We start from the raw sequence: 25,171 nt of genomic DNA on the forward strand, positions 1-25,171 counted from the left end.
CCCTGCGGGGGACCCTGGGCGAAGTTCTTTCTTTACCCCAAAAAGTATGTCTTTGAAAATGATGGGACATGTGTTCGCCGAGTTTTCCATTTACCCAACCATTTCCGAACAAATGACTCGGTTCAAACTATTTTGCCAGCTAATTTTTTGTAGCTTTTGTATTTCAAAATATGTTGTAACTCACGATATCCTGCCTGGTGGCACGTATAACTTTGGGATTCATCTAGTTATAACATATCAAATGCAAACATAATTGTCTCGTTCGGATCTCAGCAGAGCAACTTCGTGAACCTCCCTTGTGAGAGGTAGGTTACTTACATGAACAATTGTTCCATTGATGACTGCACAGAACTGTTAAGAATAGTGCGATATTGTTCTGCAATACCTGCTCACAACGCAGTTGTTGAATGAATATTTTCCTTGTTAAGTGTCCAGTGGACAGATGACAGAAACAAGATGAACGTAGAAACTATCAAATTATTACTACTGGTAGCCTATTGCGTAGAATTTTATGATAATATTTTATGCAATCGAGATTTTTTAAAGAAAGTTAAAGAGAGTGAAAAATGTGTAAAAAATGTAGCATAATCATACACATTTTGGTTCAACCCATGAATACTAATGTATGATTTCATGGGTGTGTATTTCTTTGATGACCATTTTGTTCAGTTCAGCCGAACAAGTCTGTTTTTACCTAGTCTATGCAGGGGCGGATCCAGGACCGACTTCTGGGGGAGGCGGTTGGTTGTCATACTGCTACTTTTAAGGGTTCCAAACGTCTGGATGGGTTTTATTTATATATAAAAAAGAAGAAAATTTCCACTTCTGGGGGGGGGCGATTGCCCCGATCGCCCCCCCCTGGATCCGCCCCTGAGTCTATGTATTCACCTACTCTGGATACGTTTAGAAATGATTGCAAATTGAATTACGGTATCCTTAACATTTTGTTTAAATTAGATTCATTATTAATAATTTTTGTTTTATAATGTTTATGCTATACTTCATATAAAATGAAACCATGGTAATTTGTATGTTAGTACGATTTCAAGTAGCAATCTTTAAAAAAAAAACTATTAGACATTTTATGAGATGGACCAAGACTCCTAAATATATTTTACCTTTCTTATGATAAAAAAAATATATATATTAATTTCTGTTTCTTAGAGAGAAAACCGTATGAACAATATGTGACCTATATCGCTTGCTTTTTTATTGAAAACCTACCTTACAGATATCCTTATATTTACAGATATCTTACTGTAATACTTACTTTGCAATTCGAGATTCACATTCGTTGAATTTAATACAACATTAAAGGCAAAAACTAAATTTGCTTCACTTTAGTTTCGTTAGAAAAGTTCATTGGAAGTGCCACTTAACAAAGAAATCACTAAAAAATGGTCCGAAGGATCTCAGGTCAGTATTTGTATTACACACGTTCATATCAGTACTTACGGTTTAGAATCCCCCGCTTTTCTAATTTTTAAATATTGCAGCCTTCTGAAAATATCGACATACAGGAAAACCACAAGGTACAGTTCCTCTCACTCTAGCGACACTTAAATGTTGGCAAAACCACGTACGTACAAGTACGACTTCGCTTACATGGATATCATGTTCCCCTGAAAATAGGTTCTCGTATAATTTTTCAGATTCTTCAAGCCTCATTTGAAGAATAAGCCTTATCCCGAAAAGATGTCACAATAGTTACAGTACTTTACACAGTAATACAGTGTATTTGTGCATCTTTTGGACAAACAGTTAATATAAGGCTCGGTCTTAGTTTCGGAGACACATGGTAGTATAACCTTAATTTACTGTCCATCAACAAATTTTGTTCTTCACATTCGTCTATTTCTTTCTACTGTACTTTATGACACTCTAATTAGTATACAACTTCTTCTCAAATAGCCTAACCAATTTCATTTCCTTTTTTATTGTAATATTCTTAATGTTGCATTTATTTTCTTCCCACTTTCGACTACTTACTGATTGCTTTATCATTCTATTAATTTAATATCTTTTATTTAATGTAATATCCAAACTCCCTTTAGTTTGTAGTGTCAATCTTCCTCCACCATACGTTACTCATTTCAAATTACTTCAACAATTACAACGATGTACACAATAGATTCAGTTTCTGTTTTAAAATGTCAATTATTTTGATTCTGTTTTTGATTTAATACTTGTGTCATTCTTTAATAAATGTGGTTAAGAATCACACTTTCAGAGTTTGCTAGAGTTTGTATCGCCAAACTCGTAGTTTCCCTTACTATAAGCATATTCTTCTAGAAAACTACACATGTCCCTAAAACCTTTCCACATTATTACGTCAACTTTCGACTACACCAGAGCTTTATTTCTACCCGCAGTAAAGCAACACTTTCCTTTACTAACTTCCAAAGCTGCAATTTGTCAATCATTTTTAGTCCAGTCAAATTATATCAAAAAAGGGCCAAATCTAGACATTTAGAATATAAAGATGGACCTTCTGGAATTTGTTCGTAATCTCTTCCTCATTAACCTCCAGAAAATCTGAAAAAATTAAATTGCGGGTTTTCCGCCATTTTGAATAAATATTCTGCCATCTTGGATTTCTCACATGCACTTACTTTATGCCACATACCTTCTAAACTAATTAACCTAGAAGAATCATTCTTTCTTTATTAAACTTTTAATATAATAGGCAATGTAACAAGATATTATCACTTTCCTCCGAATAACCATTTTTGCATGACTTCAGGATAAAGTGAAAAATTAAGATCTGTATTAGGGGACATATTCTTTTCATTGCCTCATACAACTTAACAGAGTAGAAATATGAAAAAGGTACTCGAATAAAAGTTGTTGGAAATTTCATAAGCTTTAAAACGATGTATATATTGACGCTATATACAATGTCATAGATGCGCAATGAAGCTTCAAACGTCATCCGACTGCGCAAAATTTCTGTAGAAACATATGAATGAATCATTTAACATGAAGAAAAAGATATTTAGTGATTTAAGAAGACTCTTAATTGCAATTTCCGGTAAGTATCAACAGGTTTGGAAGTCCGGCTAGTTTAATAAATAGTTCGTAAACAGTGGTGTCGGCAGGGATGCGCAAGAATCCTGAGAGTAGACTTTCGCATTATCTTTCTGTATGTATGTCTATGTGTCCATTGAAATTAGTGTTTGAGATAAACGTTTTAAAAAGATGATGAAATCTATTAAAATATGCTTTACTGATATTGTTATCCCGCAAACAAAAAACCCAGTTGCGGGTTTTTTTTACCTTTTTGAATAAATAGCCCTAGTCCAGTGCAATTACGACAAAAATCGATCAAACTTAAATATTTTTTTTTAAAAAAAAGAAAAGATAAACATGTTATATTATGTATTGATTTTATACTTAAACAGTACCAAAACTCTACTTGCTGGTTTCTCGCTATTATTGAGCAATATGTGAGGTTTATCAGAAAACACTATGGTAAATAATGTATTGTATTTGATGGTTATGTTTGTGGACCTAGCTAAAGGATATAAAACACTGGACACGAACAAACAAACAAAAATAAATAAATAAATAAATAAATACACGTAATCGTTGAGAATAACATCGACGTTGTTCGTTTATCTCAACAGGAATTTTTTTCTAACAGAAAGAAAAACTCCGAATTGATATCATTTCTGACGAAATATCTCGAGAAATCTGGGTGTACCGTACATCAATCACCTGGAGATGCAGACACATTAGTTGCGTTAATCGCAACAAATATTGCAAAATCTGAATCGTCAGTAATAGTGGGAGAAGATTCAGATACTTTTTTCTGATGATAGCACTCGCAACAGCTGAGACTTACATATTTATTCTTCGCTTAAAGCCACCACATAAGATATACAGCAGTACCAAACTTCAGAGAGCATTGGGAGATATGTTGAACTGCATTTTATTTCTGCATGCCTTCACTGGTTATGATGCAACTTCTGCTCCACACAGTAAAGAAAAGAAAGTTGTGTACAAATACCGGGAAAAAATGAAGAAATGCGCCGAAAAATTGATGATTTCAACAAACCAACATCATCTACTGATGATGAGGTAGCTGCTAGAGAAAAAATTGGCAAAGCGTTATATAGATGTACACAATTCTGCATGTACAAAAAGATTGTATCCAAACAACTCATTAGTGACACTTTCAACTTAGCAGTACTGTCTCCAACAACAGCTGCTGCAAATCAGTATAGTCTCCATGTGTTCTATCAAGTTCACCAGTGGAAAAATCAAGAGATGATGGCTCCAACTGAATGGGGCTAGAGAATTTGTGGTGATTGCTTTCTCCCTGTAACAACATTTGAACAACCTGCTCCAGAAGATTTGTTAAAGTTTATAGCATGAACTGCCAGGCGAACTGTGGAAACAATGTGTGGGTGCAAAAGAAGAGAGCTAGATTGTACATAATTTTGTAGGCAGAGTAGTGGACACGGATGTGGTAATATCACTACTTTAATTGAAGATGCAGATGAAGGAAGTGGTGATGAAGCTGTCACCAAAATCAACTTCTTTGAGAAGGAAGTTAACGAAATCTGTGGGCATTCAACTGCAAAACGCCATCGAGAAAAATAAGTCTCAAAGTACACTAGTATATTTAGAACTTTTGTTTAAGTTCATTTATTATCGCAAGGCCTTTTTACGGTGTCATACACACTGCAGCTGAATTAGATACAGCAGGAGAGTTGCAGAAACCACCCTGCAGACTCTCCACCAGTCCATGTGAATGAAATGCATCGCGAGGGTACTGCTGGTGTGTACTTCCTCTCACGGTATCCGTATCAGTGCAGTGTGTGATGGGCAAAGACGAAAAACCTGAGTGCACTTGACCGTGATTAAATTGTAGGGGTCAGACGACTGGGTAACTCAATTTCAGAAGTGGCTGCGGGACTCGGATATTCAAAGGCAACTGAGTCAAGTGTGTATCGTGAGTACCTGTCTTCCTCACCCACACGGACAAACTGCCGCGGTCAGGAGCGTGTCGACGACAGGGGTAGACGCCGAGTGGCCCGCATCGTAACAGCCGATAGACGGGCAACAGTGCGTCAAATCGCGGAGTGGTTCAACGCAAGACAACAACGCCGTGTTAGCAGCCAAAAATTCGTAACCACCTACTCGCCATTGCGTACAGAAGCTATCCACGAGTATCCCTTCTTTGGATATGTACTTTTTATAATAGTTGAGGTCACAACGAAAGGAAAATTGTTACATTTGAATGAACAGAGGAAGGAACGTAGATATTGTAGAATCTTTTTTCAATTCCCTTTCTTATATTCTTTTACTCAAGATTTCTTCATAGTTTGTTATTAAAATATTACTAACATATCCTCATTTTATTGTCCTAACAAACCAATATATGATGCCAGTAAAATAGTAGTTTAGATTGATCGACAACCACAGTATTTCATGTCACACTCTCCTATTACGAGAACCTGGATAAACGAATCAATATATGTTGCCAGTAAAATAGTTCAGAATGATAGAGCCCCTAGTCCGATAACCATAGTATTTCATGTCATAGATCCCCCCTATTACGAAATCCTTGGCTACGTTCCTGTAATGCGGAGAAAGTGATCACTTATGTAACCTATAATATTAAAAGTATAATAAAAAAAGAATGATATTTATACGTTTATTAGCTTAGGAGCCATAAGGCAAAAACTACGCGCTGGGAAAAATTTCAAGATGGCGTACTGCTTATTTAGAATAGCGGGAAACCAGCAACTAGAGTTTTGGGACTGTTTAAATATAATATCAATACATAGAATATATTCTAAGAGGTTTAATTTTTCTTTTTAAAACATATTTAAGTTTGATCGATTTTGGTCGTAATTGCACTGGACTAGGGCTATTTATTCAAAAAGGCAAAAAAAAAAAGAAAAAAGAAAAAAGAAAGAAAGAAAAGGAAAAAGAAAAAGAAAAAAACGCAACTGGATTTTTTTGAAGGATTATAATGTCAGTAAAACATATTTCATTAGATTTCATCATCTTTTTAAAACGTTTATCTAAAACACTAATTTCAATGGACACATAGACATACATACAGAAAGATAATGCGAAAGTCTACTCTCAGGATTCTTGCGCATCCCTGCCGACACCACTGTTTACGAACTATTTATTAAACTAGCCGGACTTCCAAACCTGTTAATACTTACCGGAAATTGTAATTAAGAGTATTTTCAAATCACTAAATATCTTTTCTTCATGTTAAATGATTCATTCATATGTTTCTACAGAAATTTTGCGCAGTCCGATGACGTTTGAAGCTTCATTGTGCATCTATGGCATTGTATATAGTGGCAATATATACATCGTTTTAAAGCTTATGAAATTTCCAACGACTTTTATTCGAGTACCTTTTTCATGTTTCTACTCTGTTAAGTTGTATGAGGCAATGAAAAGAATATGTCCCCTAATACAGATCTTAATTTTTCACTTTATCCTAAAGTCATGCAAAAATAGTTATTCGGAGGAAAGTGATAATATCTTGTTACATTGCCTATAATATTAGAAGTTTAATAAAGAAAGAATGATTCTTCTAGGTTAATTAGTTTAGAAGATATGTGGCATAAAGTAAGTGCATGTGAGAAATCCAAGATGGCAGACTATTTATTCAAAATGGCGGAAAAACAGCATTTTTTTTTGGATTTTCTGGAGGTTAATGAGGAAGAGATTACGAACAAATACCAGAAGGTTCCATCTTTTTATTTTAAATGTCTACCTCAAACCTTATTTTGACTGCACTATTTATTGAAGTCCATATTTATCGAAAATTCACGACTTAATATATCAAGTACACATGACTTTTGTATGTCATATGAAAGTACTTGGTTCTTACCGGACTGTAACACGATGGGTTTTAGTTTAACCATAATAGATTATGAAAAATTAAGAAAACAAAATTGGTGGGGCTGTGTGAACTGCCCCCCACCACGTTGAACAAACGACTTCATTTGAAAGATTTTCGTTTTTCCGGATTGTACCGTAGTTTGTTTCGTTTGTACCGCCGTAGATTATGTTAAATTAACGAAACAAACTGGGCGCCCAATTCAAGCACATTCAAATCAAGTTCCAAAACACAGGAGACATATGAGTTTCGAGAAATTTGAATTTGTCATGGCAGGTCAACCTGGGCCGCACATCTTAGTTTCCTTTCCAACTCGAATCATAACATCACCAAAAATTTGTGCCCAATATGTACCAATTTATAGCATCAAAGTTAGAATTTGTACCCCCATCAATTTCGAGAAATTTGAATTTTTGTTGGCGGTTCAAGCTGGCCTGCACAACTTGTTTTTCTTTCCAATTCGAATCGAAATAGTATCGAAAATATGTACCTAATATGTATCAATTAGTACCACAAAAAGTAGAATTTGTGCAACTATCAATTTTGAGAAATTTGAATTCTCAATGGTCGAGCCAATTTGACGTCGAAACTTGGTTCGCGCAACACATTTCTTTTACCAATTCGAATCAAAATGTTACCAAAAATTTGTGCCAAATAGATATCAGTTTGTGCCATCAATAAACACCGAAGACAAAATTATTTTAATATTTTTCTACGGTGTAACTAATGTTAGAAAGAATAAAGGAAAGCGGAAAGCATTATCACAAAACAACTTGTTGGGTAGGCAGCAGATTAACTAGATAGCATTGGCATTTGTACAACTTGGTTGGGAGAGAGAGAGTGAAACATCTACATATGTTGAGAACTCCAAAATATTTATGGGTGGGTGATTTTTTCTCCAACCATTTATGATCATGGACAATATTAATTTTTATTGCAGAACTCAGAGGCTCAGTTCTGTGAAGTCGTCTCCATTCACTCATATCTCCGTTTCGATAACAGAGTCTAAATTCTAATTTTGCTTATACAAATTTTTACAAATTCAATTACGATCAATAATACACTCTAGAGTTAAAATATTTAATGGAAATAGTCAAAAATTCGTTTGGGAAGTGGTGATGTCGAATTAAAAAAAAAAAAAAAGATTCTTGTTGTTTACCTTGAAATCAAAGAGACCCACATATTTGAGTAAGCATTTCAAATTTATTGAATTGGTGCAGGTACAATGTAATATTTTTTGTTACAAATTGTCTAAAAAATTTTTTTGACAATTATCATATGAATTCTGAATAAGCCTTTGGCCTGGAGGAGTTGACTTGGTGACTTAGTTTGTTGAATAACAATTTCTAATCTTTATTCGGACATGATTTTGCTCATGCAAGTTATAAGCAAATTTTCCGTTCCGTTTTTATGAATTGCGGGGAAATTTGGTTGCACGTTCTCGTTCGAATCGAATACTATTTTGATTCAATACAAGAAATGGATTGCCGTGCCCAAGTAGATTGCAATGAAAAATGAAATTTCTAGAAATTGGTAGGGTTGGAAATTCTAATTTTGAGACTACTACTGGTACTTACTTGGCACAAATTTTTGGTAACATTTTAATCCGAATTCGTAAACCAAATGTGTTGCGTGAGTCAAATTTCGACGTTAAGTTGCCTCCAGCATTGAAAATTCAAATTTCTCCAAATCGATGAGGGTACAAATTCTAATTTTTGTGGTAGAAATTGATACATATCGAGTACACATTATTGGTACCGTTTTCATTCGAATTGCAAAGAAAAATAAGTTATGCGGGCCAGTTTCACCCACCATCAAAAATTATAATTTCTCGAAATTAGTGGGGGAACAAGTTCTAATTGCGGCGGTACAAATGGGTACATATAGGGTTCAAATTTTTGGTGCGCTTTTGATTCGAATTTGAAACAAAAATAAGTTGGCCGACCAGTTTGACCTTCCATTAAATTCATATTTCTTGAAATTGGTTGGTGTACAAATTCTAGTTTTGGTGATACAAGTTGTTACATATTGGCTACAAATTTTTCGTACAGTTCTGATTCGAATTAGGAAGAAAAACGTTTTGTGCTCACCAGCTTGACTTCCTAACAAAAATTCAAATTTCTCGAAATTGGTGAAGGTGCAAATTCTTATTTTGGTAGTTCAAATTGGTATATAATGGGTAAAAATTTTTGAAAGGTTTTGATTCAAATTGGATAGAAAGTGTTTGTGGGTCAGTTTGACCCCCCATCGAAAACTCAAATTTCTCGAAATTGGTGGAAGTACAAATTCTAATTTGGTGATCAAATTGGTAAGTATGGGGTACCAATTTATGTTGCCATTTTGATTCGAATTGGAAAGAAAAAGAGTTGTGCGGCTTTGCTCCACCCGATATCAAAAATCCAATATTTTCGAAATTGATGAGGGTACAAATTTTAATTTTGGTGGTACAAATTTGTACATATAGGGTAAAAAAGTTTGGTAGCGTTTTAATTTGAATTTTAATGAAAAATAAGTTGTGCGGGCCAGTCTAACCCGCCAACCTAAATCCAAATTTCTCGAAATTGGTGGTTGTATATATTCAAATTTTGGTACTACAAATTGGTAAATATTGGCTATAAATTTTTGATACCGTTTTGATTACTATTCGAAAGAAAAATAAGTTATGCGCGACGGCTTGACCCTCAATCAAGAATTCAAACCTCTAACTATTGGTGGGGGTTCTAATTCGATTTTGATGGTACAAATTAGTACATAATTGGTACAAATTTTTGGTCCCGTTTTCATTCCAATTGTAAAGAAATTGTGTTGTCCAGGCCAGCTTGTCTCAACCAGGTTTACGCAGTCCCACAATTTTTTTTCTGAATTTTTCATAATCAATTATGGTTAAACTAAAACTCATTGTGATACAATCCGGTACTAATCACGTACTTTAATATGACATACAAAAGTCATGTGTACCCAGTGTATTAAGTCGTGATTTGAGGGCCTGCTTGACCTGAGCTCCCATTTTGTTTCGTTAATTTTTCATAATCCAGGACGGTACAAACGAATCAAACTACGGTATAATCCGGTACAAACGAAAATCTTTCAAATGAGCCAACTAAATCGTTTGTACAACGTAGTGGTGGGGAGCCAATTTCACACAGCCACCCAATTTTGTTTTCTTAATTTTTTATATTTAAACTAAAACTCACTATGGTACAATTCGGTACTAACCAAGTACTTTTATATGACATATAAAAATCATGTGTATCCCGTGTATTAAGTCATGATTTGAGAGCCTGCTTGAGCTGAGCCTCCATTTTGTTTCGTTAATTTTTCATAATCCAGGACGGTACAAACGAATCAAACTACGATATAATCCGGTACAAACGAAAATCTTTCAAATGAGCCAACTAAATCGTTTGTACAACGTAGTGGTGGGAAGCAAATTTCACACAGCCACCCAATTTTGTTTTCTTAATTTTTTATATTTAAACTAAAACTCACTATGGTACAATTCGGTACTAACCAAGTACTTTTATATGACATATAAAAATCATGTGTATCCCGTGTATTAAGTAATGATTTGAGAGCCTGCTTGAGCTGAGCCTCCATTTTGTTTCGTTAATTTTTCATAATCCAGGACGGTACAAACGAAACAAACTACGGTACATTACGGTACAAACGAAAATCTTTCAAATGAACCAATTAAATCGATCCTAGGACATTGTGGGGACTGCGTTATCTTGGCCCTCACTTTGTTTTCTTAATTTCTCATACTGCAGTACAGTACAAACCGGTACAAACTAAGTACTTTTTATTGATATGCGGAAATCATTTGTACCGAGAGGGGGGGTGGGCAGGTTCACAATGGCAATTAATTTGATTTCTTTAATTCATTTTACATAAAGTCATGGGAAAAAAAACGTAACCGTCATTTGAAAACTGGCTTTCTGAATTTTCTCTAGTTTAGCCGATAGAATTTAAACTTTTCACAAATGATTTTGGATGGCTTTATCTCTGAAATTATACATTTTTTCACAGTATAATATGAACTTTTTATTTAAAAAAATGATATGAGGAATCATCTCTGTTTGTCAGTATAGTTCATTAATACCCTGTACATATTTCAATTATCGGGCTGTCAAAGCGAATTATTTATGCGTTTTTGTGTATAACTAGTGCTATGGAAATTTGGTTATAGGTAAATTAGCTAAAATATGTCGTAGTTAATACATTGTGGTATCAGTTTGATTTTGCTAATCATGTTTTAACATGTAATTTCTGAGTACACCATTTAGTTAGGACAATGAGATAGGAAACAGGAAAAGCTAGAGAAAATAATAATAAAAAAAGACAAAAGGAATTAAACTTTAAAAGAATAGAAATGCAAGCGAATGCACATTTTGTAACGCGGAAATGTTTAGAAACAGCCAAGCATCGTAATTTCCTGTGTGTTTTCAAGGAACGCTTAGTAGAATCCGCAAGTTGTCAAAATTTCAACTGACGCCAACATATTGAGCAGGCACTAAAGTAAAATAATCCGATGTCAAAATCGTAAAGAAAGAAACGAAATAAACGATGAGGAAAACAATCTAAGAAGGAAACATTAAACTCATATAAATACTAAAGATATGATTGACAAGAGGTCTTATCCGGCCTTTCTCACGGACGGATTAACCCACTCAATTACGTAGATCGTCTCTCGACGCTCACATTTCTCGCTCTAAGTTTCCTCGTGCTGCATCTCTATTTAGGTCTTTACTTCGACGATTTCTTTAGTTAGGGGGTTAAGTTTACGGATAGTCTAGAACTGAGAGTTTTCAAGACTCGCGTTAGTCAATCAGTTAGTATTCAGTAAGCAGAAAACGAGAATATTTCGAAGTCACCAAATTCCAGTATGAACAGAGAGGAGTAACAAGAAAGCTGCAATCTCGACAACTGACTAGAAAGATACGGTCCACCAAGTTCATCGACGCAGAGTCAGCAGGTTTACACAGCAGAATCTACAAATCCATCACCTACGATCACAGAATTCATCGCATTAGAAACCAGAACGACGTTGGAAAGAAGATCAGTTAACTAAGGATAGTCTTGCTCATATGTGATGTTGCATTTGTTAGCAAATCGTGGATTCTATTAGAACAAGCTTGAAATCACACACACATTAGCCTTGAATTGACATTAAAAATCATTCGAACCTTAAAAATCTTTGTTTCTTTATTTTGATACAACACATAGCAAACTCATGGGTTTTAGGCTGATTTATCTCACCTCTCACAAGAGAGTGTCAGTAGCCTAGCTTCCTCACAATGGCATTGAGTTCAAAATATAACTTTCCACGCCGGAAACATACCAGTGGGAGTGAAGCGAAAATATATCGTAGTTTTCGAGGTTCTGATCAAAAGTCAAATGACTTGTAGTCAAAATCACACGAAGCATTATATTTTGACAGATCGTAGAAGAAAAATATTAGTGCCTGAGCTCCATGTTCAGTTGAACTTTTGATGAGAATGTCGAAGATCGCAACTTGTTGATTGTAAGCCTATCACACTTGACCTAAACCTAGTTTCCACAAGAAGATTCCAGAAGCATTTCAGCTGACACCTTAATAAAAATTATAGTGTGACAGTGTGTTGTCATTTTGCTTTGGTGATATTAGGCTACCGACCAGGGTTCACATCCCTTACACCTTCTTTGTGACAAATGAACTAGAGAATGAATTTCCATTTTGCATTTTTTTTTTTTTATTTCATAAACATGCACAAAATATTCTCTTTCGTTCATTTCCAACGGGAGAAATAAACCATGACGCTGTTTTGCGCATCATTAGCTACATATATTTATAATCTCTGTCACTCAGATAGACACGTAATTAAATGTATATGCAAAATTGTACATTTATATACACAAATACAAACGTGTTATACGTATATCACAAGATTTAGCTTTAATGTTCCGCCCAATTATATGCTTGGTTAATGAATCACAATTACAATACTTAAAAGTCATATCAACTTAATTGCATTAGTGTGTTTTTCTTTCTGTGTGATTGGCTTGCAAAAGTTTTGCTCTTCCAAAATACCACAAAATATATTACAGCACTAGATGAACGGAGAGAATATTTATAAACTAAATAGTTCATAATAATAATAATAATAATAATAATAATAATAATAATAATAATAATAATAATAATAATAATAATAATAATAATAATAATAATAATAATAATAATAATAATTATTATTATTATTATTATTATTATTATTATTATTATTATTATTATTATTATCGATTTCATTCAAGTACACGCCTTTGGCGTGGTATACCAGAGCTCGATTCCCAGCGGGAGCTCATGTGGTTTAGATTCCACGTTAATCAGTAGGTCCCGTCTCATACAGCCTTGTTGCTAAAAGGGATTTTAAACTCAAAATCAACGATTTCCTTCAACTTTCCGTCAGTATGCTAGGGACAAACTATAAAACGAATGGTTGCTCGTGGCCCCATTTTCTTTAAATTTTGCACGTATATTTATCTTTGATGATGGTATACAATTTCATCATTTCCAGAGTAGGTTTTATGACTACCTAATCGTATGGCTTAAGGGAGTTGGAGATTCATCGCCGCAGTAATAAAAGAATGTAAATGGATTATATCCTGTGAAGAATCAAGCCAGGCGGAATTAGTACACCCCAAACGTCCCAATGACTCTGTTTTATAACTAACTATTAACTAACTAGTTAAATAGCGCAATCTATTAATTACTTGAGTCATCTCATATTTTTGTGTGATTTTAGATTCTCCCTACCAGAACTGTTTTGAACAGTTGTTCCCAATATGTGATAGACATTTTTGTTTCTCAACAGAGCAATTTGCATATTTTATTTATTGCTACACCCTGTTTAAATTTCGTGAATTATTAATAAGCAGTGTTAAGGTTTTAGGAGTAATTTTCATAGCAAGAAAGGGAGTGAAAAGATTCAGGGATTGAGAAGTTTTTTTTCTTTTTTTTTCCGGGGTAGAGACTATACTGATTCACAGTATCGTATTCGTTCCTAATGGACTCTGTCGCATACATGAGGAATTCACCGGTTCTGTTAAATATAATGCGCAAACGCGGTTTGTAAAATAACTGAACTTATTTTTCCTCGCAACTAAAGAGCATAAAGGTTTTATTGCCAACTGTCTTATATGCAAGGCATATTTCAAGACCTAATCGCAAAAAGTGCAATTCATCCTGGAAAAGAAAAACACAAGAAAATATCCAATAGCTTCCACACATCACATTCACTTATGTGCACTGCACAATTTAACCTTGTCTAATAAAAAGAGTAATTTCTTGAAATAATCAAAAAAAACATTTTAAACTTCAAACAATTTATTATAATTTATCAAAGTTATTATTTTTCAGGAGGAGAGAAGACTTCTAGTAAGGTTAATTATCTTTCAGAAACAAATATTTTAATGTAGTAATATATCAAATTGCAAATGGTAAAGTTCCACTGTTATCGTGCTTGAAATTCCAAAAATATCAACTTTAACAATCTTTAGTTCGGAATTCATTCACTCAGTTTTTAATTTTTAAGATACTTTTATCGCTTAAGTTATAATCACTTTCATTCAACATTCAGTGCAGTGTACATCCAACTAATATCTACAAAAATATTATAAAAATCAATACTTACCAAAACTCAGCAGTTAAGTACTTACTTCCGTGTAATAGAAGAAATGGATTGCCTATTTTGACCCAACAAACATTCAACTCTTTCACACAATTATTTAAGTATATCTTTTAATTCAGAAGTTTCAACGCAATTAATAATTTTTAAGGATTAATTGTGCATGACTAATGTTAATTAAGTCAAGTGAACCGGGTTTTAATAACTGTATTTCAAGTAATTTTATGTTTCTCAACAAGTTTAATTTCTTACCCAAACAACAAAACCTAAGTTTAATTTCCCCTTTATCTGAAGAAAGAATTTCTGGTATTTTTCTAACCGTTTTTAACTACCTTCAATTACTCCCCTATTTACTACTTTTACCGTTTTTTGAAGTTTTTAGTGCTATATTTAATCTGGTTTTAAACAAAAGACGTATTAGTTTTAAGGAATAATAATTCCCTTTTTTAAAAAATCTTAACCACTTTGAAAAATTTTTACGCACAAAATTGCAAAAGAGAATGAAAACAACTAAGTTTAAAAAGAAAATACCCGTTCTTCAACGTGAGTCTAATAACATTACCTACGTCTTTATCTTTCTATTATCCTTGTCAATTTTACCTAATAGTTTATAACGACAAATTTAAGCACCTGAATTTTTACTCTCGAATGTTTAAATTGCATTAATTTCACGAAGCAAGTTTCATTCTAGGACAAAAATCATCCTTTAAATCTGTCTTGTCAAATTAATCCCTTTGTTTAACCTAATTGAAGAAGCCACTTAAAGAATGTTTGTTAAAAAGAAGTAATTTCAACGTATTTAGTTTCAAGCTAATTTAGATTTTTAGTTACGTGTTATAATTTTATGCACTCCATTTTTCTTCTTTCCATTTTAACTTAGCACTCACACACACAGCATGACGGAAGCCAAAAACACACTTCGTGTAACGAAAAACACGTAACAGAAGACCATCTGCTCTTATTCGATGTTACTTTCCCTTATGAACAAACAACAGGTACGGCACTCGAAAGCCGCGGGGAAGAGAAGGCGTGGTCAAGCACACCAAGCAGCGAGACTACTACTGCTGCCATCTCTTATTGAATAAGCAAAACATTACCACTTGCAATAAGATTCACAAACTTTTTTTTTTTTTTTTTTAAACTTCCACTTTTTAATGTGACTACACGTCACAACCTCTCTCCTGCCCAATAAAAATTTTTATATATGTAACAAGAAAAATTTTTATAACAATAACAACTTCAAGATGAACATTTCAAATATATATATATCTATAGATAACTTTAATATCTGAAAGTCTCTGTCTTATTTTTTTTTTTAAGATTCAATTTTCAAATTAATTTTGACAAATTTTGAAGTCGACTTCATTCTCAAATCCTTGAATCTTCATCCTTGGTACCAAGTTTAACAAAACATTCCACAGGACAACCAATACAATGAGGCGAATGCAATTCTGCATCAGCTCCAAATTGACAGGCACATAAAAAAAAACAAACAGGAAAAGAATACATGACTAGGACACTCACACCTCATCAAGGACCAGCCTCTGTGAAAATATTAAGAAACAATATAATAAAAATATTTACAAAACATATATACATTATTATATACATAAACTTAAATTTATTGGATAGGTCGGAGATGATAATTATAAGCATTTTACTACTAGCAATACTGAAGGAATCTTCTTAACCTTTTATTCTTTATTCCTTACCCTTTACATAATTTGTATCAGACAATAATTACAACGTAACTGGTTGCTAACCTATCACAACAAACCCATATTTTAATAGTTATTTTACAAATCTAAGCACAACTCAATTCTGATTTCTTCTAGGAAAGAATTTTTTCACGTCAGATATATGGACCCTTCTTTTTATGTTTACATCAGAAACATCTTCAACTAACAAAGTGTTAGTTGTAAGAAAACGAATTATCTTAAATGGGCCCACCCATACATAAGAAAGACTCTTGGCAAATTTATCTTTTAAGGAAGATTTTGCATGATTTTTAATCAAAACTTGATCTCCAATTTCAAGATTTATTTCTTTTCTATTTTTCTCAAATAATATTCTACGTTTCTCCCAACTTTTTCTCATGTTCTCCATAGCTTTCACCCAAACCTCTTTCTGATTTCCCCCATCAATGTTTGAATCTGATATTTTCCATCTAGCTTCTAATGGACTAAGCAGAGGACGACCTAAAAATATTTCTGAAGGAACAGCCTTCATACCTTCATGTTCACACAAATTCATACTGAACTGTAATTCTTCCAAAAAATAACTCCATCTGTCTTGACATTCAGCGAAATATGATTTCATACTCACTTTCAAAGTTTTCACATAACGTTCAGCAATATTCGCCTCCGGGTGATACGGACTCAATTTTATGTGTTTCATCCCCAAACTGAAGCAGAATCTTTCAAATATTTCCGATGTGAAGACGGAAGCGTTATCCGTTGAAATAGTTTCAATAAATCCATACTTAATGAACAACGAATAAAGTCGATCACAGATTAATTTTGAATTTAATTTTCTTAACTTTTCAAGCATAACAAAACGCGAACAATTATCAACTACAATTAGTATAAATGTAAACCCATTAGACTTAGGTAGGGGCCCTATAAGATCTATCATCCAATTAGCATTTACCCTTGTTTCTACTACTGAACCTAAGCGTCCCATTTTTGCTACATTAGAAGGTTTAGATTTTTGACAAGTCTCACAAGATCTAACATAGTTTTTTACATCATCTACTACCTGGTCCCAAGTAAACCTTTTCAGGATTTTCCTTAACGTTCTCTGCATCCCAGAAGGTCCTCCCGTTAATTTTTCTTGGTGAAAATATTCTAAAATATATGACTTTAAGGCAGAAGGAACAACAATCTTCATAGGTACTCTTACAGCTCGTGTTCTTTTTAACAAAAAACCATTATGGAAATCATAACCTTCAACAGGATTACCTTCTTCAAAACTTTCTATTATATGCTGTAATTGCGGATCCTTACGTTGATAGTTTTGAAGTGGTTCCTTAAGGTATGGTAAATTCCAAATATTTATACAAGAGATATATTTATTCAGAAGATGCAGTCCAACTATCTCCTTTTGCATTTCAAAATTATAAGGGTCATACACCCTTGAAAGAACGTCAGCTACAAGGTTCTCCTTGGTTCCAATATGATGAATCTTAAAGGAGAATTGAGACAATTGTTCAACCATTGAGCCATATTTTAGTAGTCTCTTAGGATTATTAGTTATCCAAGATAACGCCCTATTATCTGTATAAATATCAAATTCTCGAAAAAGATAATGTTTGAAACGTAGAATAGTTTTAACTAAACTTATAAATTCTAGTTCATAAATCGACCTATGTCGGTCAGCTTCCGAAAGCCTTTTAGAGAAAAACCCAACAGGTTTTAATTCATTATTTTCAGTATATTGTGAAATTACCCCTCCAATTCCACGAGTTGAAGAATCTATATGAATCACAAACCTTTTATTTAAATCTGGACTTTTTAGGACAACATTTTCTGAAAACAATCTTTTTATTTCGTCAAAAGCATCTTGCTGTAACTTTCCCCAAACAAAAGGTTTCTTTACAGATCTAAGTTCTGAGATAGGAGCAATAATATCTTGAAAACCAGATATAAATCGAGCATAAAATTGCATTAACCCACATATTTTTTGAACTCCTTTTCTAGTTTTAGGAGGTGGTAATTTTTTTATTGCATCAATCCTACTCTGATCCATTTGAATTTCATTTCCATCTACAATGAACCCTAAATACATTAATTTCTTTTTAAAGAAAAAGGATTTAGTTGGAGAGATAGTAAGACCAACTTTTCGCAAACGATCAAGAACTAACCTTATCATTTTCATATGTTCTTCTTTTGTTTCGTGGGCAAGCAAGACGTCATCAAAGTAAGAGTAAACGCCCTTGTCCTCTAAATCCCCCAAAACATCTCTCATACATTTGGCCAAAACACTCGAACCAATTTTTATTCCAGCCGGTAATTTACAATATTGATAAGATCCAAAAGGAGTAACTATTGTAGTGAGGTCTCTGCTGTCCTCATCTACCTCAATTTGAAAATATGCCTTAGATAAATCAATTTTACTGAAAAATTTACACCCTGTAACATTTCCTAAATATTCCTCCATGTTAGGAATAGGATATAAGTAATCTGCCAAGATATTATTAAGTTTTATGTAGTTAGCAACTAGACGAAAAGATCCATCTCTATTCTTAACAATAAAGCAAGTACTGCCATAATTTGAATGGTCTACTTCTTTTAGAACACCCTGTTCAACTAACTCTTTAATAACCTTAACAAAATTTTCACGCTTATCACGAGGTACTGGAAAAGGATTCTCTTTTATAAATTTGTTTTCCCTCAAATATAATTTACATTTATAGCCTTTAAGACACCCAATTCTTTTACTAATAATATCAGCATATTCAGATTTTATTTCATTTATAAAATCTCTAACATCAGTTTCAATCCAATCGGTCTCATCCGAATACTCGTCTTCTTTCTTTAAGGACTCTTGCTTTAATTCAATATGAGTTTCCGACGATGTTGATAAATCTCCCCGTAACTGTCCAGTAAGTCTATTAAAACGAAGTTCAAATTCTTCCTCAAAACTATCTGTCCACTCACTCTGATGATTATGTCCACCACTCGACGTAACATATGCCATCGATGAATCATTCGCAGTTTGCGAAGACACACTACGCTTATTTTCAATTCTATCAACCAAACCCTTTGATCCAGATGATGTTGCACCATGATAATGCACCTCCTCACTACTATCACCAACTCCCAATTTAAATAAATTCTCAGGTCTATTCAAATTTTCAAATACAGGAGAGGTAGTCCCACAAAGCTTCTCCGGTAAAATACTCTTAATTTGAGTATTTAAACCAGAAGGACAAGATCTTCCACGCAGATATACGCACACCAAGTTTGACGGATGCACCACCTTATCTTTCGATGTTACAGTCTCTCGAACCTCTGGATCATCTATCCAACACAAACTAGCGGATCTCCCAGTATCTTTGTAAATTAATTTTTCATCGCACAAATCAATTATGGCATTAACCACAGTTAAATATGGCACCCCTAATAGAATGTCACATGGTAAACTATCCACCACAATGAATGACACAGTATTTCTCATCCCTGCTATTTCGACTTGAAGAGTAATCACGAGGTTACTAATAAGTTGTTTCCCATTTGCCAAGTCCACTTTAACTGGATCACATTGCTGACTTACAATTCCCCTATTACTAAGATTCTTGTCCAAAAACTCTTTACTGGACAAATTTAATGATGATCCTGAATCTACACAAAGGGCTACACGAAGACCATTTACTTTGCCAAAAACAAATGATGCGGATTTTCCTTGAATATTGGCCGGCACCACTCTTCTATTTGACCGTTTATTGAAATCTGAGTCAGAGGTTTTATAACTATTATAATTATAACCTTGTTTTGAATTTCCATTATCGAAATTTAATTTTTTATCATCATTCCTAAACTGTTGTTTCGAAGGACAAAAGTTACCAAATTTTTGAAATTTTCTATCGCCATTAATCTTATTCCCTTTGTTTCCACCATAGTTTCCATTCATCGAAGAATTTCTAAAATAATTTCCCTGATTTGAGCTTGACTTCCTAACATCAGGTCGAAACTCGAACCCGGTACCACCTTGAGTTGACATAGTCAACATATTACTACCTTTATTTCCAGAAAAAATCTGTTTCTCATTTCTTGATTTAGAGTTAAATTTCAAAAATTCTAATTTAGAACGCTTATACAGATTATATGTTTCAACTCGTTGTTCCAATTCATTTAATGTCCTAGGCCAATTATTACCAAAACATTTAAATCGGTAACTAGGATGTATACCATGTAAGATTATAGAAACGATATCAAACTCAGTTGAACCAACTCCCAAAACTTTAGCTGAATGAGAGATACTATTAATAAATACCATAACATCTTCATTTAATCTCATACATCTGTATACTCTTTCCGAAATAAGCTTTGACCTAGCATTCATAGACACAAATCTGTAAAAGATCTTATTTCTAACATCATTCCATCCCAACTGAAGGCGAATACATGACCTAATTTCTTCCAACAGAAGACCTCTAGTTTTAGTTGTAATTGCAAATAATATTAATCTCAAGGGAAATTCATAATTTTCTATCAACTCGTTTAAAGTTACCAGAAGCTCAAACACAAGGACACTATCTGAGCCATCAATGTTTTTTAAATGACCAATCCTTTCGTTTAAATTCTGGGTAATTTTGTCAAAAATAAATTTATCTATTAATTTATTCGGTACACCAAATCCACCAGTTACCTCGAAATTCTGAACAGGGTTCTGAATATTTGAAGCATAACCTACGTTTGACTTAAAAGGCAGATTGACTTTAGTTTCAGCCTGGCCATAATTAGAATCACAACCTACTTTCGACAAATTTTGATTTAATGTTGTTTGAACCTTGCTACTATTAGTTGCTAATCTTTGTCCACCATTTTGAAACCTTCCTATAGTTGGGATTTCAAAATCAACTTCTTTAACTACTGTTTCATGATCCTTGAGAGCACTAGAAAGGGACAAGTTAGTACCTATACCGGACGATCTAAAAGGAATTTTTAAATTACAGGCATCTCCTTGATCATACTTCACAAAAGGATTACCTTTCATTGGAGACATTAAAGTTTCGGATTTCACCCTCCGTAATTCATGATTACTAGTTAAATTCCTATTTGTATTGAGTTGACTTGATCCTTTATGCCTATAAGCACTCATTAAACTAACTCTATTAGGATCAGAGTAAGGCACATGACTTGACACCCCGAGACCGCCACTACATCTCGAAACAGCATTACCTACTTCTGAATTATTTCTAACAGTTAAGTAACTTTGCTGTAACTCATTCGAATCAGAATCAGAATCAGAACTTGGAATACTATTATATAAATAAGCCGTCTCATTTAATCTAGCTGAGCTAAAAGGCATTCTAGAAGAACTAGACGCACTATCTGAAGTAATTAAAGGTTCGACTTCCCCCGTCCTATCAACAGTGTAGAAGGTTTCAGGTTCTAAACTCATATTGCTGCGCGAAAAAGACGAATACTCAGCCATTTAAAAAAATGTTTTTTTTTAAAGGAAATCAGGGAAGGAATTACAATGCAAAAATTATAAATATGCAACCAGAATACAATTGTACTAATCTACTTCTAACTACTCTCTCACACATACAATCACACACAAGTTCATAATTACCAAATTTTACTATAAATAATGTCTAACAATCAAGATTACCAAACAAATTATAATCAATTTTATTATTTTATTATTAACACAAAATATAATATTGCTGCTGCTCCAAACCAGACTCCAACATGTAGACGTCACGCATGAGAGATCATTTAATCAGCCTTACTCGATTTCATTTTTTTTTTTTTTTTACGGAAACCCAGTTACTAAATCTAAGGGCAGGAATAAAGTTACAGACCAAAATTTCTCGTACTTCAATGGAATATAAACAAAGTTCTGTCCCAACACTCCATTAACCTACATACATATATTTGTTTTATTTTCTGTATTCTCTGAACAAGGCAATAGCATAAACTGCATAGACGGTTAATCTAAACAACATTCAAAGCCGCAAAATTTAATAGAACCTTAGAACTTAATGCCAATCGCAATTACCAAACGATACAATCAATTTAATAATTATTCCAACTAATAAATATCCAAACAGTACTCCGACCTATTCAATAATTCTTAATTGCTGATCAATTTCTTATAAATGTATTTCAACTGAGCACTATACACTTGAAAACCGTAGTTCTAATCAAAACTAACATTTACTTTACTTTAAATTACTCAAACTTGCAAAATAGATATCTACTGCTATGACACCCTGTATATTATTCATTCAAATTCTTTTGGCGGTTGATAAGGGAAAGTAACACCTATTAATTGTCGCATACATGAGGAATTCACCGGTTCTGTTAAATATAATGCGCAAACGCGGTTTGTAAAATAACTGAACTTATTTTTCCTCGCAACTAAAGAGCATAAAGGTTTTATTGCCAACTGTCTTATATGCAAGGCATATTTCAAGACCTAATCGCAAAAAGTGCAATTCATCCTGGAAAAGAAAAACACAAGAAAATATCCAATAGCTTCCACACATCACATTCACTTATGTGCACTGCACAATTTAACCTTGTCTAATAAAAAGAGTAATTTCTTGAAATAATCAAAAAAAACATTTTAAACTTCAAACAATTTATTATAATTTATCAAAGTTATTATTTTTCAGGAGGAGAGAAGACTTCTAGTAAGGTTAATTATCTTTCAGAAACAAATATTTTAATGTAGTAATATATCAAATTGCAAATGGTAAAGTTCCACTGTTATCGTGCTTGAAATTCCAAAAATATCAACTTTAACAATCTTTAGTTCGGAATTCATTCACTCAGTTTTTAATTTTTAAGATACTTTTATCGCTTAAGTTATAATCACTTTCATTCAACATTCAGTGCAGTGTACATCCAACTAATATCTACAAAAATATTATAAAAATCAATACTTACCAAAACTCAGCAGTTAAGTACTTACTTCCGTGTAATAGAAGAAATGGATTGCCTATTTTGACCCAACAAACATTCAACTCTTTCACACAATTATTTAAGTATATCTTTTAATTCAGAAGTTTCAACGCAATTAATAATTTTTAAGGATTAATTGTGCATGACTAATGTTAATTAAGTCAAGTGAACCGGGTTTTAATAACTGTATTTCAAGTAATTTTATGTTTCTCAACAAGTTTAATTTCTTACCCAAACAACAAAACCTAAGTTTAATTTCCCCTTTATCTGAAGAAAGAATTTCTGGTATTTTTCTAACCGTTTTTAACTACCTTCAATTACTCCCCTATTTACTACTTTTACCGTTTTTTGAAGTTTTTAGTGCTATATTTAATCTGGTTTTAAACAAAAGACGTATTAGTTTTAAGGAATAATAATTCCCTTTTTTAAAAAATCTTAACCACTTTGAAAAATTTTTACGCACAAAATTGCAAAAGAGAATGAAAACAACTAAGTTTAAAAAGAAAATACCCGTTCTTCAACGTGAGTCTAATAACATTACCTACGTCTTTATCTTTCTATTATCCTTGTCAATTTTACCTAATAGTTTATAATGACAAATTTAAGCACCTGAATTTTTACTCTCGAATGTTTAAATTGCATTAATTTCACGAAGCAAGTTTCATTCTAGGACAAAAATCATCCTTTAAATCTGTCTTGTCAAATTAATCCCTTTGTTTAACCTAATTGAAGAAGCCACTTAAAGAATGTTTGTTAAAAAGAAGTAATTTCAACGTATTTAGTTTCAAGCTAATTTAGATTTTTAGTTACGTGTTATAATTTTATGCACTCCATTTTTCTTCTTTCCATTTTAACTTAGCACTCACACACACAGCATGACGGAAGCCAAAAACACACTTCGTGTAACGAAAAACACGTAACAGAAGACCATCTGCTCTTATTCGATGTTACTTTCCCTTATGAACAAACAACAGGTACGGCACTCGAAAGCCGCGGGGAAGAGAAGGCGTGGTCAAGCACACCAAGCAGCGAGACTACTACTGCTGCCATCTCTTATTGAATAAGCAAAACATTACCACTTGCAATAAGATTCACAAACTTTTTTTTTTTTTTTTAAACTTCCACTTTTTAATGTGACTACACGTCACAACTCTCAAACCCTAGGATGAGAAAATGAAACATATGTTAAATTCTTGAACTATAGGAATATATCCTTTGCTTGCTTAAGTACAGAAACCATATATAGAATGCCTGGTCCGTTCCTTTGAAAGACCTTTAAAAAACAGTTCTACGAATTTAACTGTGTACTGTATTGACATTATTGTTCTGCAATTCATACATATTCCAAAGTATGGGCTTCATTTCTTCACCTGCGAGAAGGAACATAACAATACTCAAAATATATCTATCAATTATATATGTGGTTTAATCTAGTATGTCTTCCACATCGGAAAAGATAAAATCTTTCGGTTTAATGTCCCACGTTATGACCTTTAAGCTAAGGGAGATGAATGATTATGGCAAATAGATGATGATGGGAGATTAGTGGAATAAAAATGTGGGAGGAAAAGGGAGTATCGCGAGAAAACTCCCGGATTCGATATTGTCGACCGGCGGAGATTGAACCAGAGAACCTCACATACGAGAAGTAAGCTCGCTACTACTGAGCCACCGTGCCCTTGACTCCCACATCGGAGTCCGACACTTTCTGCATAATTCTTTTAAAATTTCCTAGCTCAATACAGTGTTTTGTTAAAATAATTTCATCAGCAGTGACATTCGTGTGAATTTTTCAAAAAAAATAGTTGAAAGTTGAGTGGTTTTCCTTATTAAATGGACACACAAATCAGTATTACATTTTTGTAAATTTTCTTTTAAAAAAAACTGGTTGTTTAAATATAATTCATAATAGAAGTTATCGGATATTTTCTTCCTTTAAGATTTTAACACTTAGCAAAAAAAAAAAAAAAAAAAAAAAAAAAAGCAGATTAAAG

This window comes from Thermobia domestica, chromosome 1 (genome assembly GCF_964235325.1).
Source record: "Thermobia domestica chromosome 1, izTheDome1.hap1.1, whole genome shotgun sequence".
Taxonomy (NCBI): Eukaryota; Metazoa; Arthropoda; class Insecta; order Zygentoma; family Lepismatidae; genus Thermobia; species Thermobia domestica.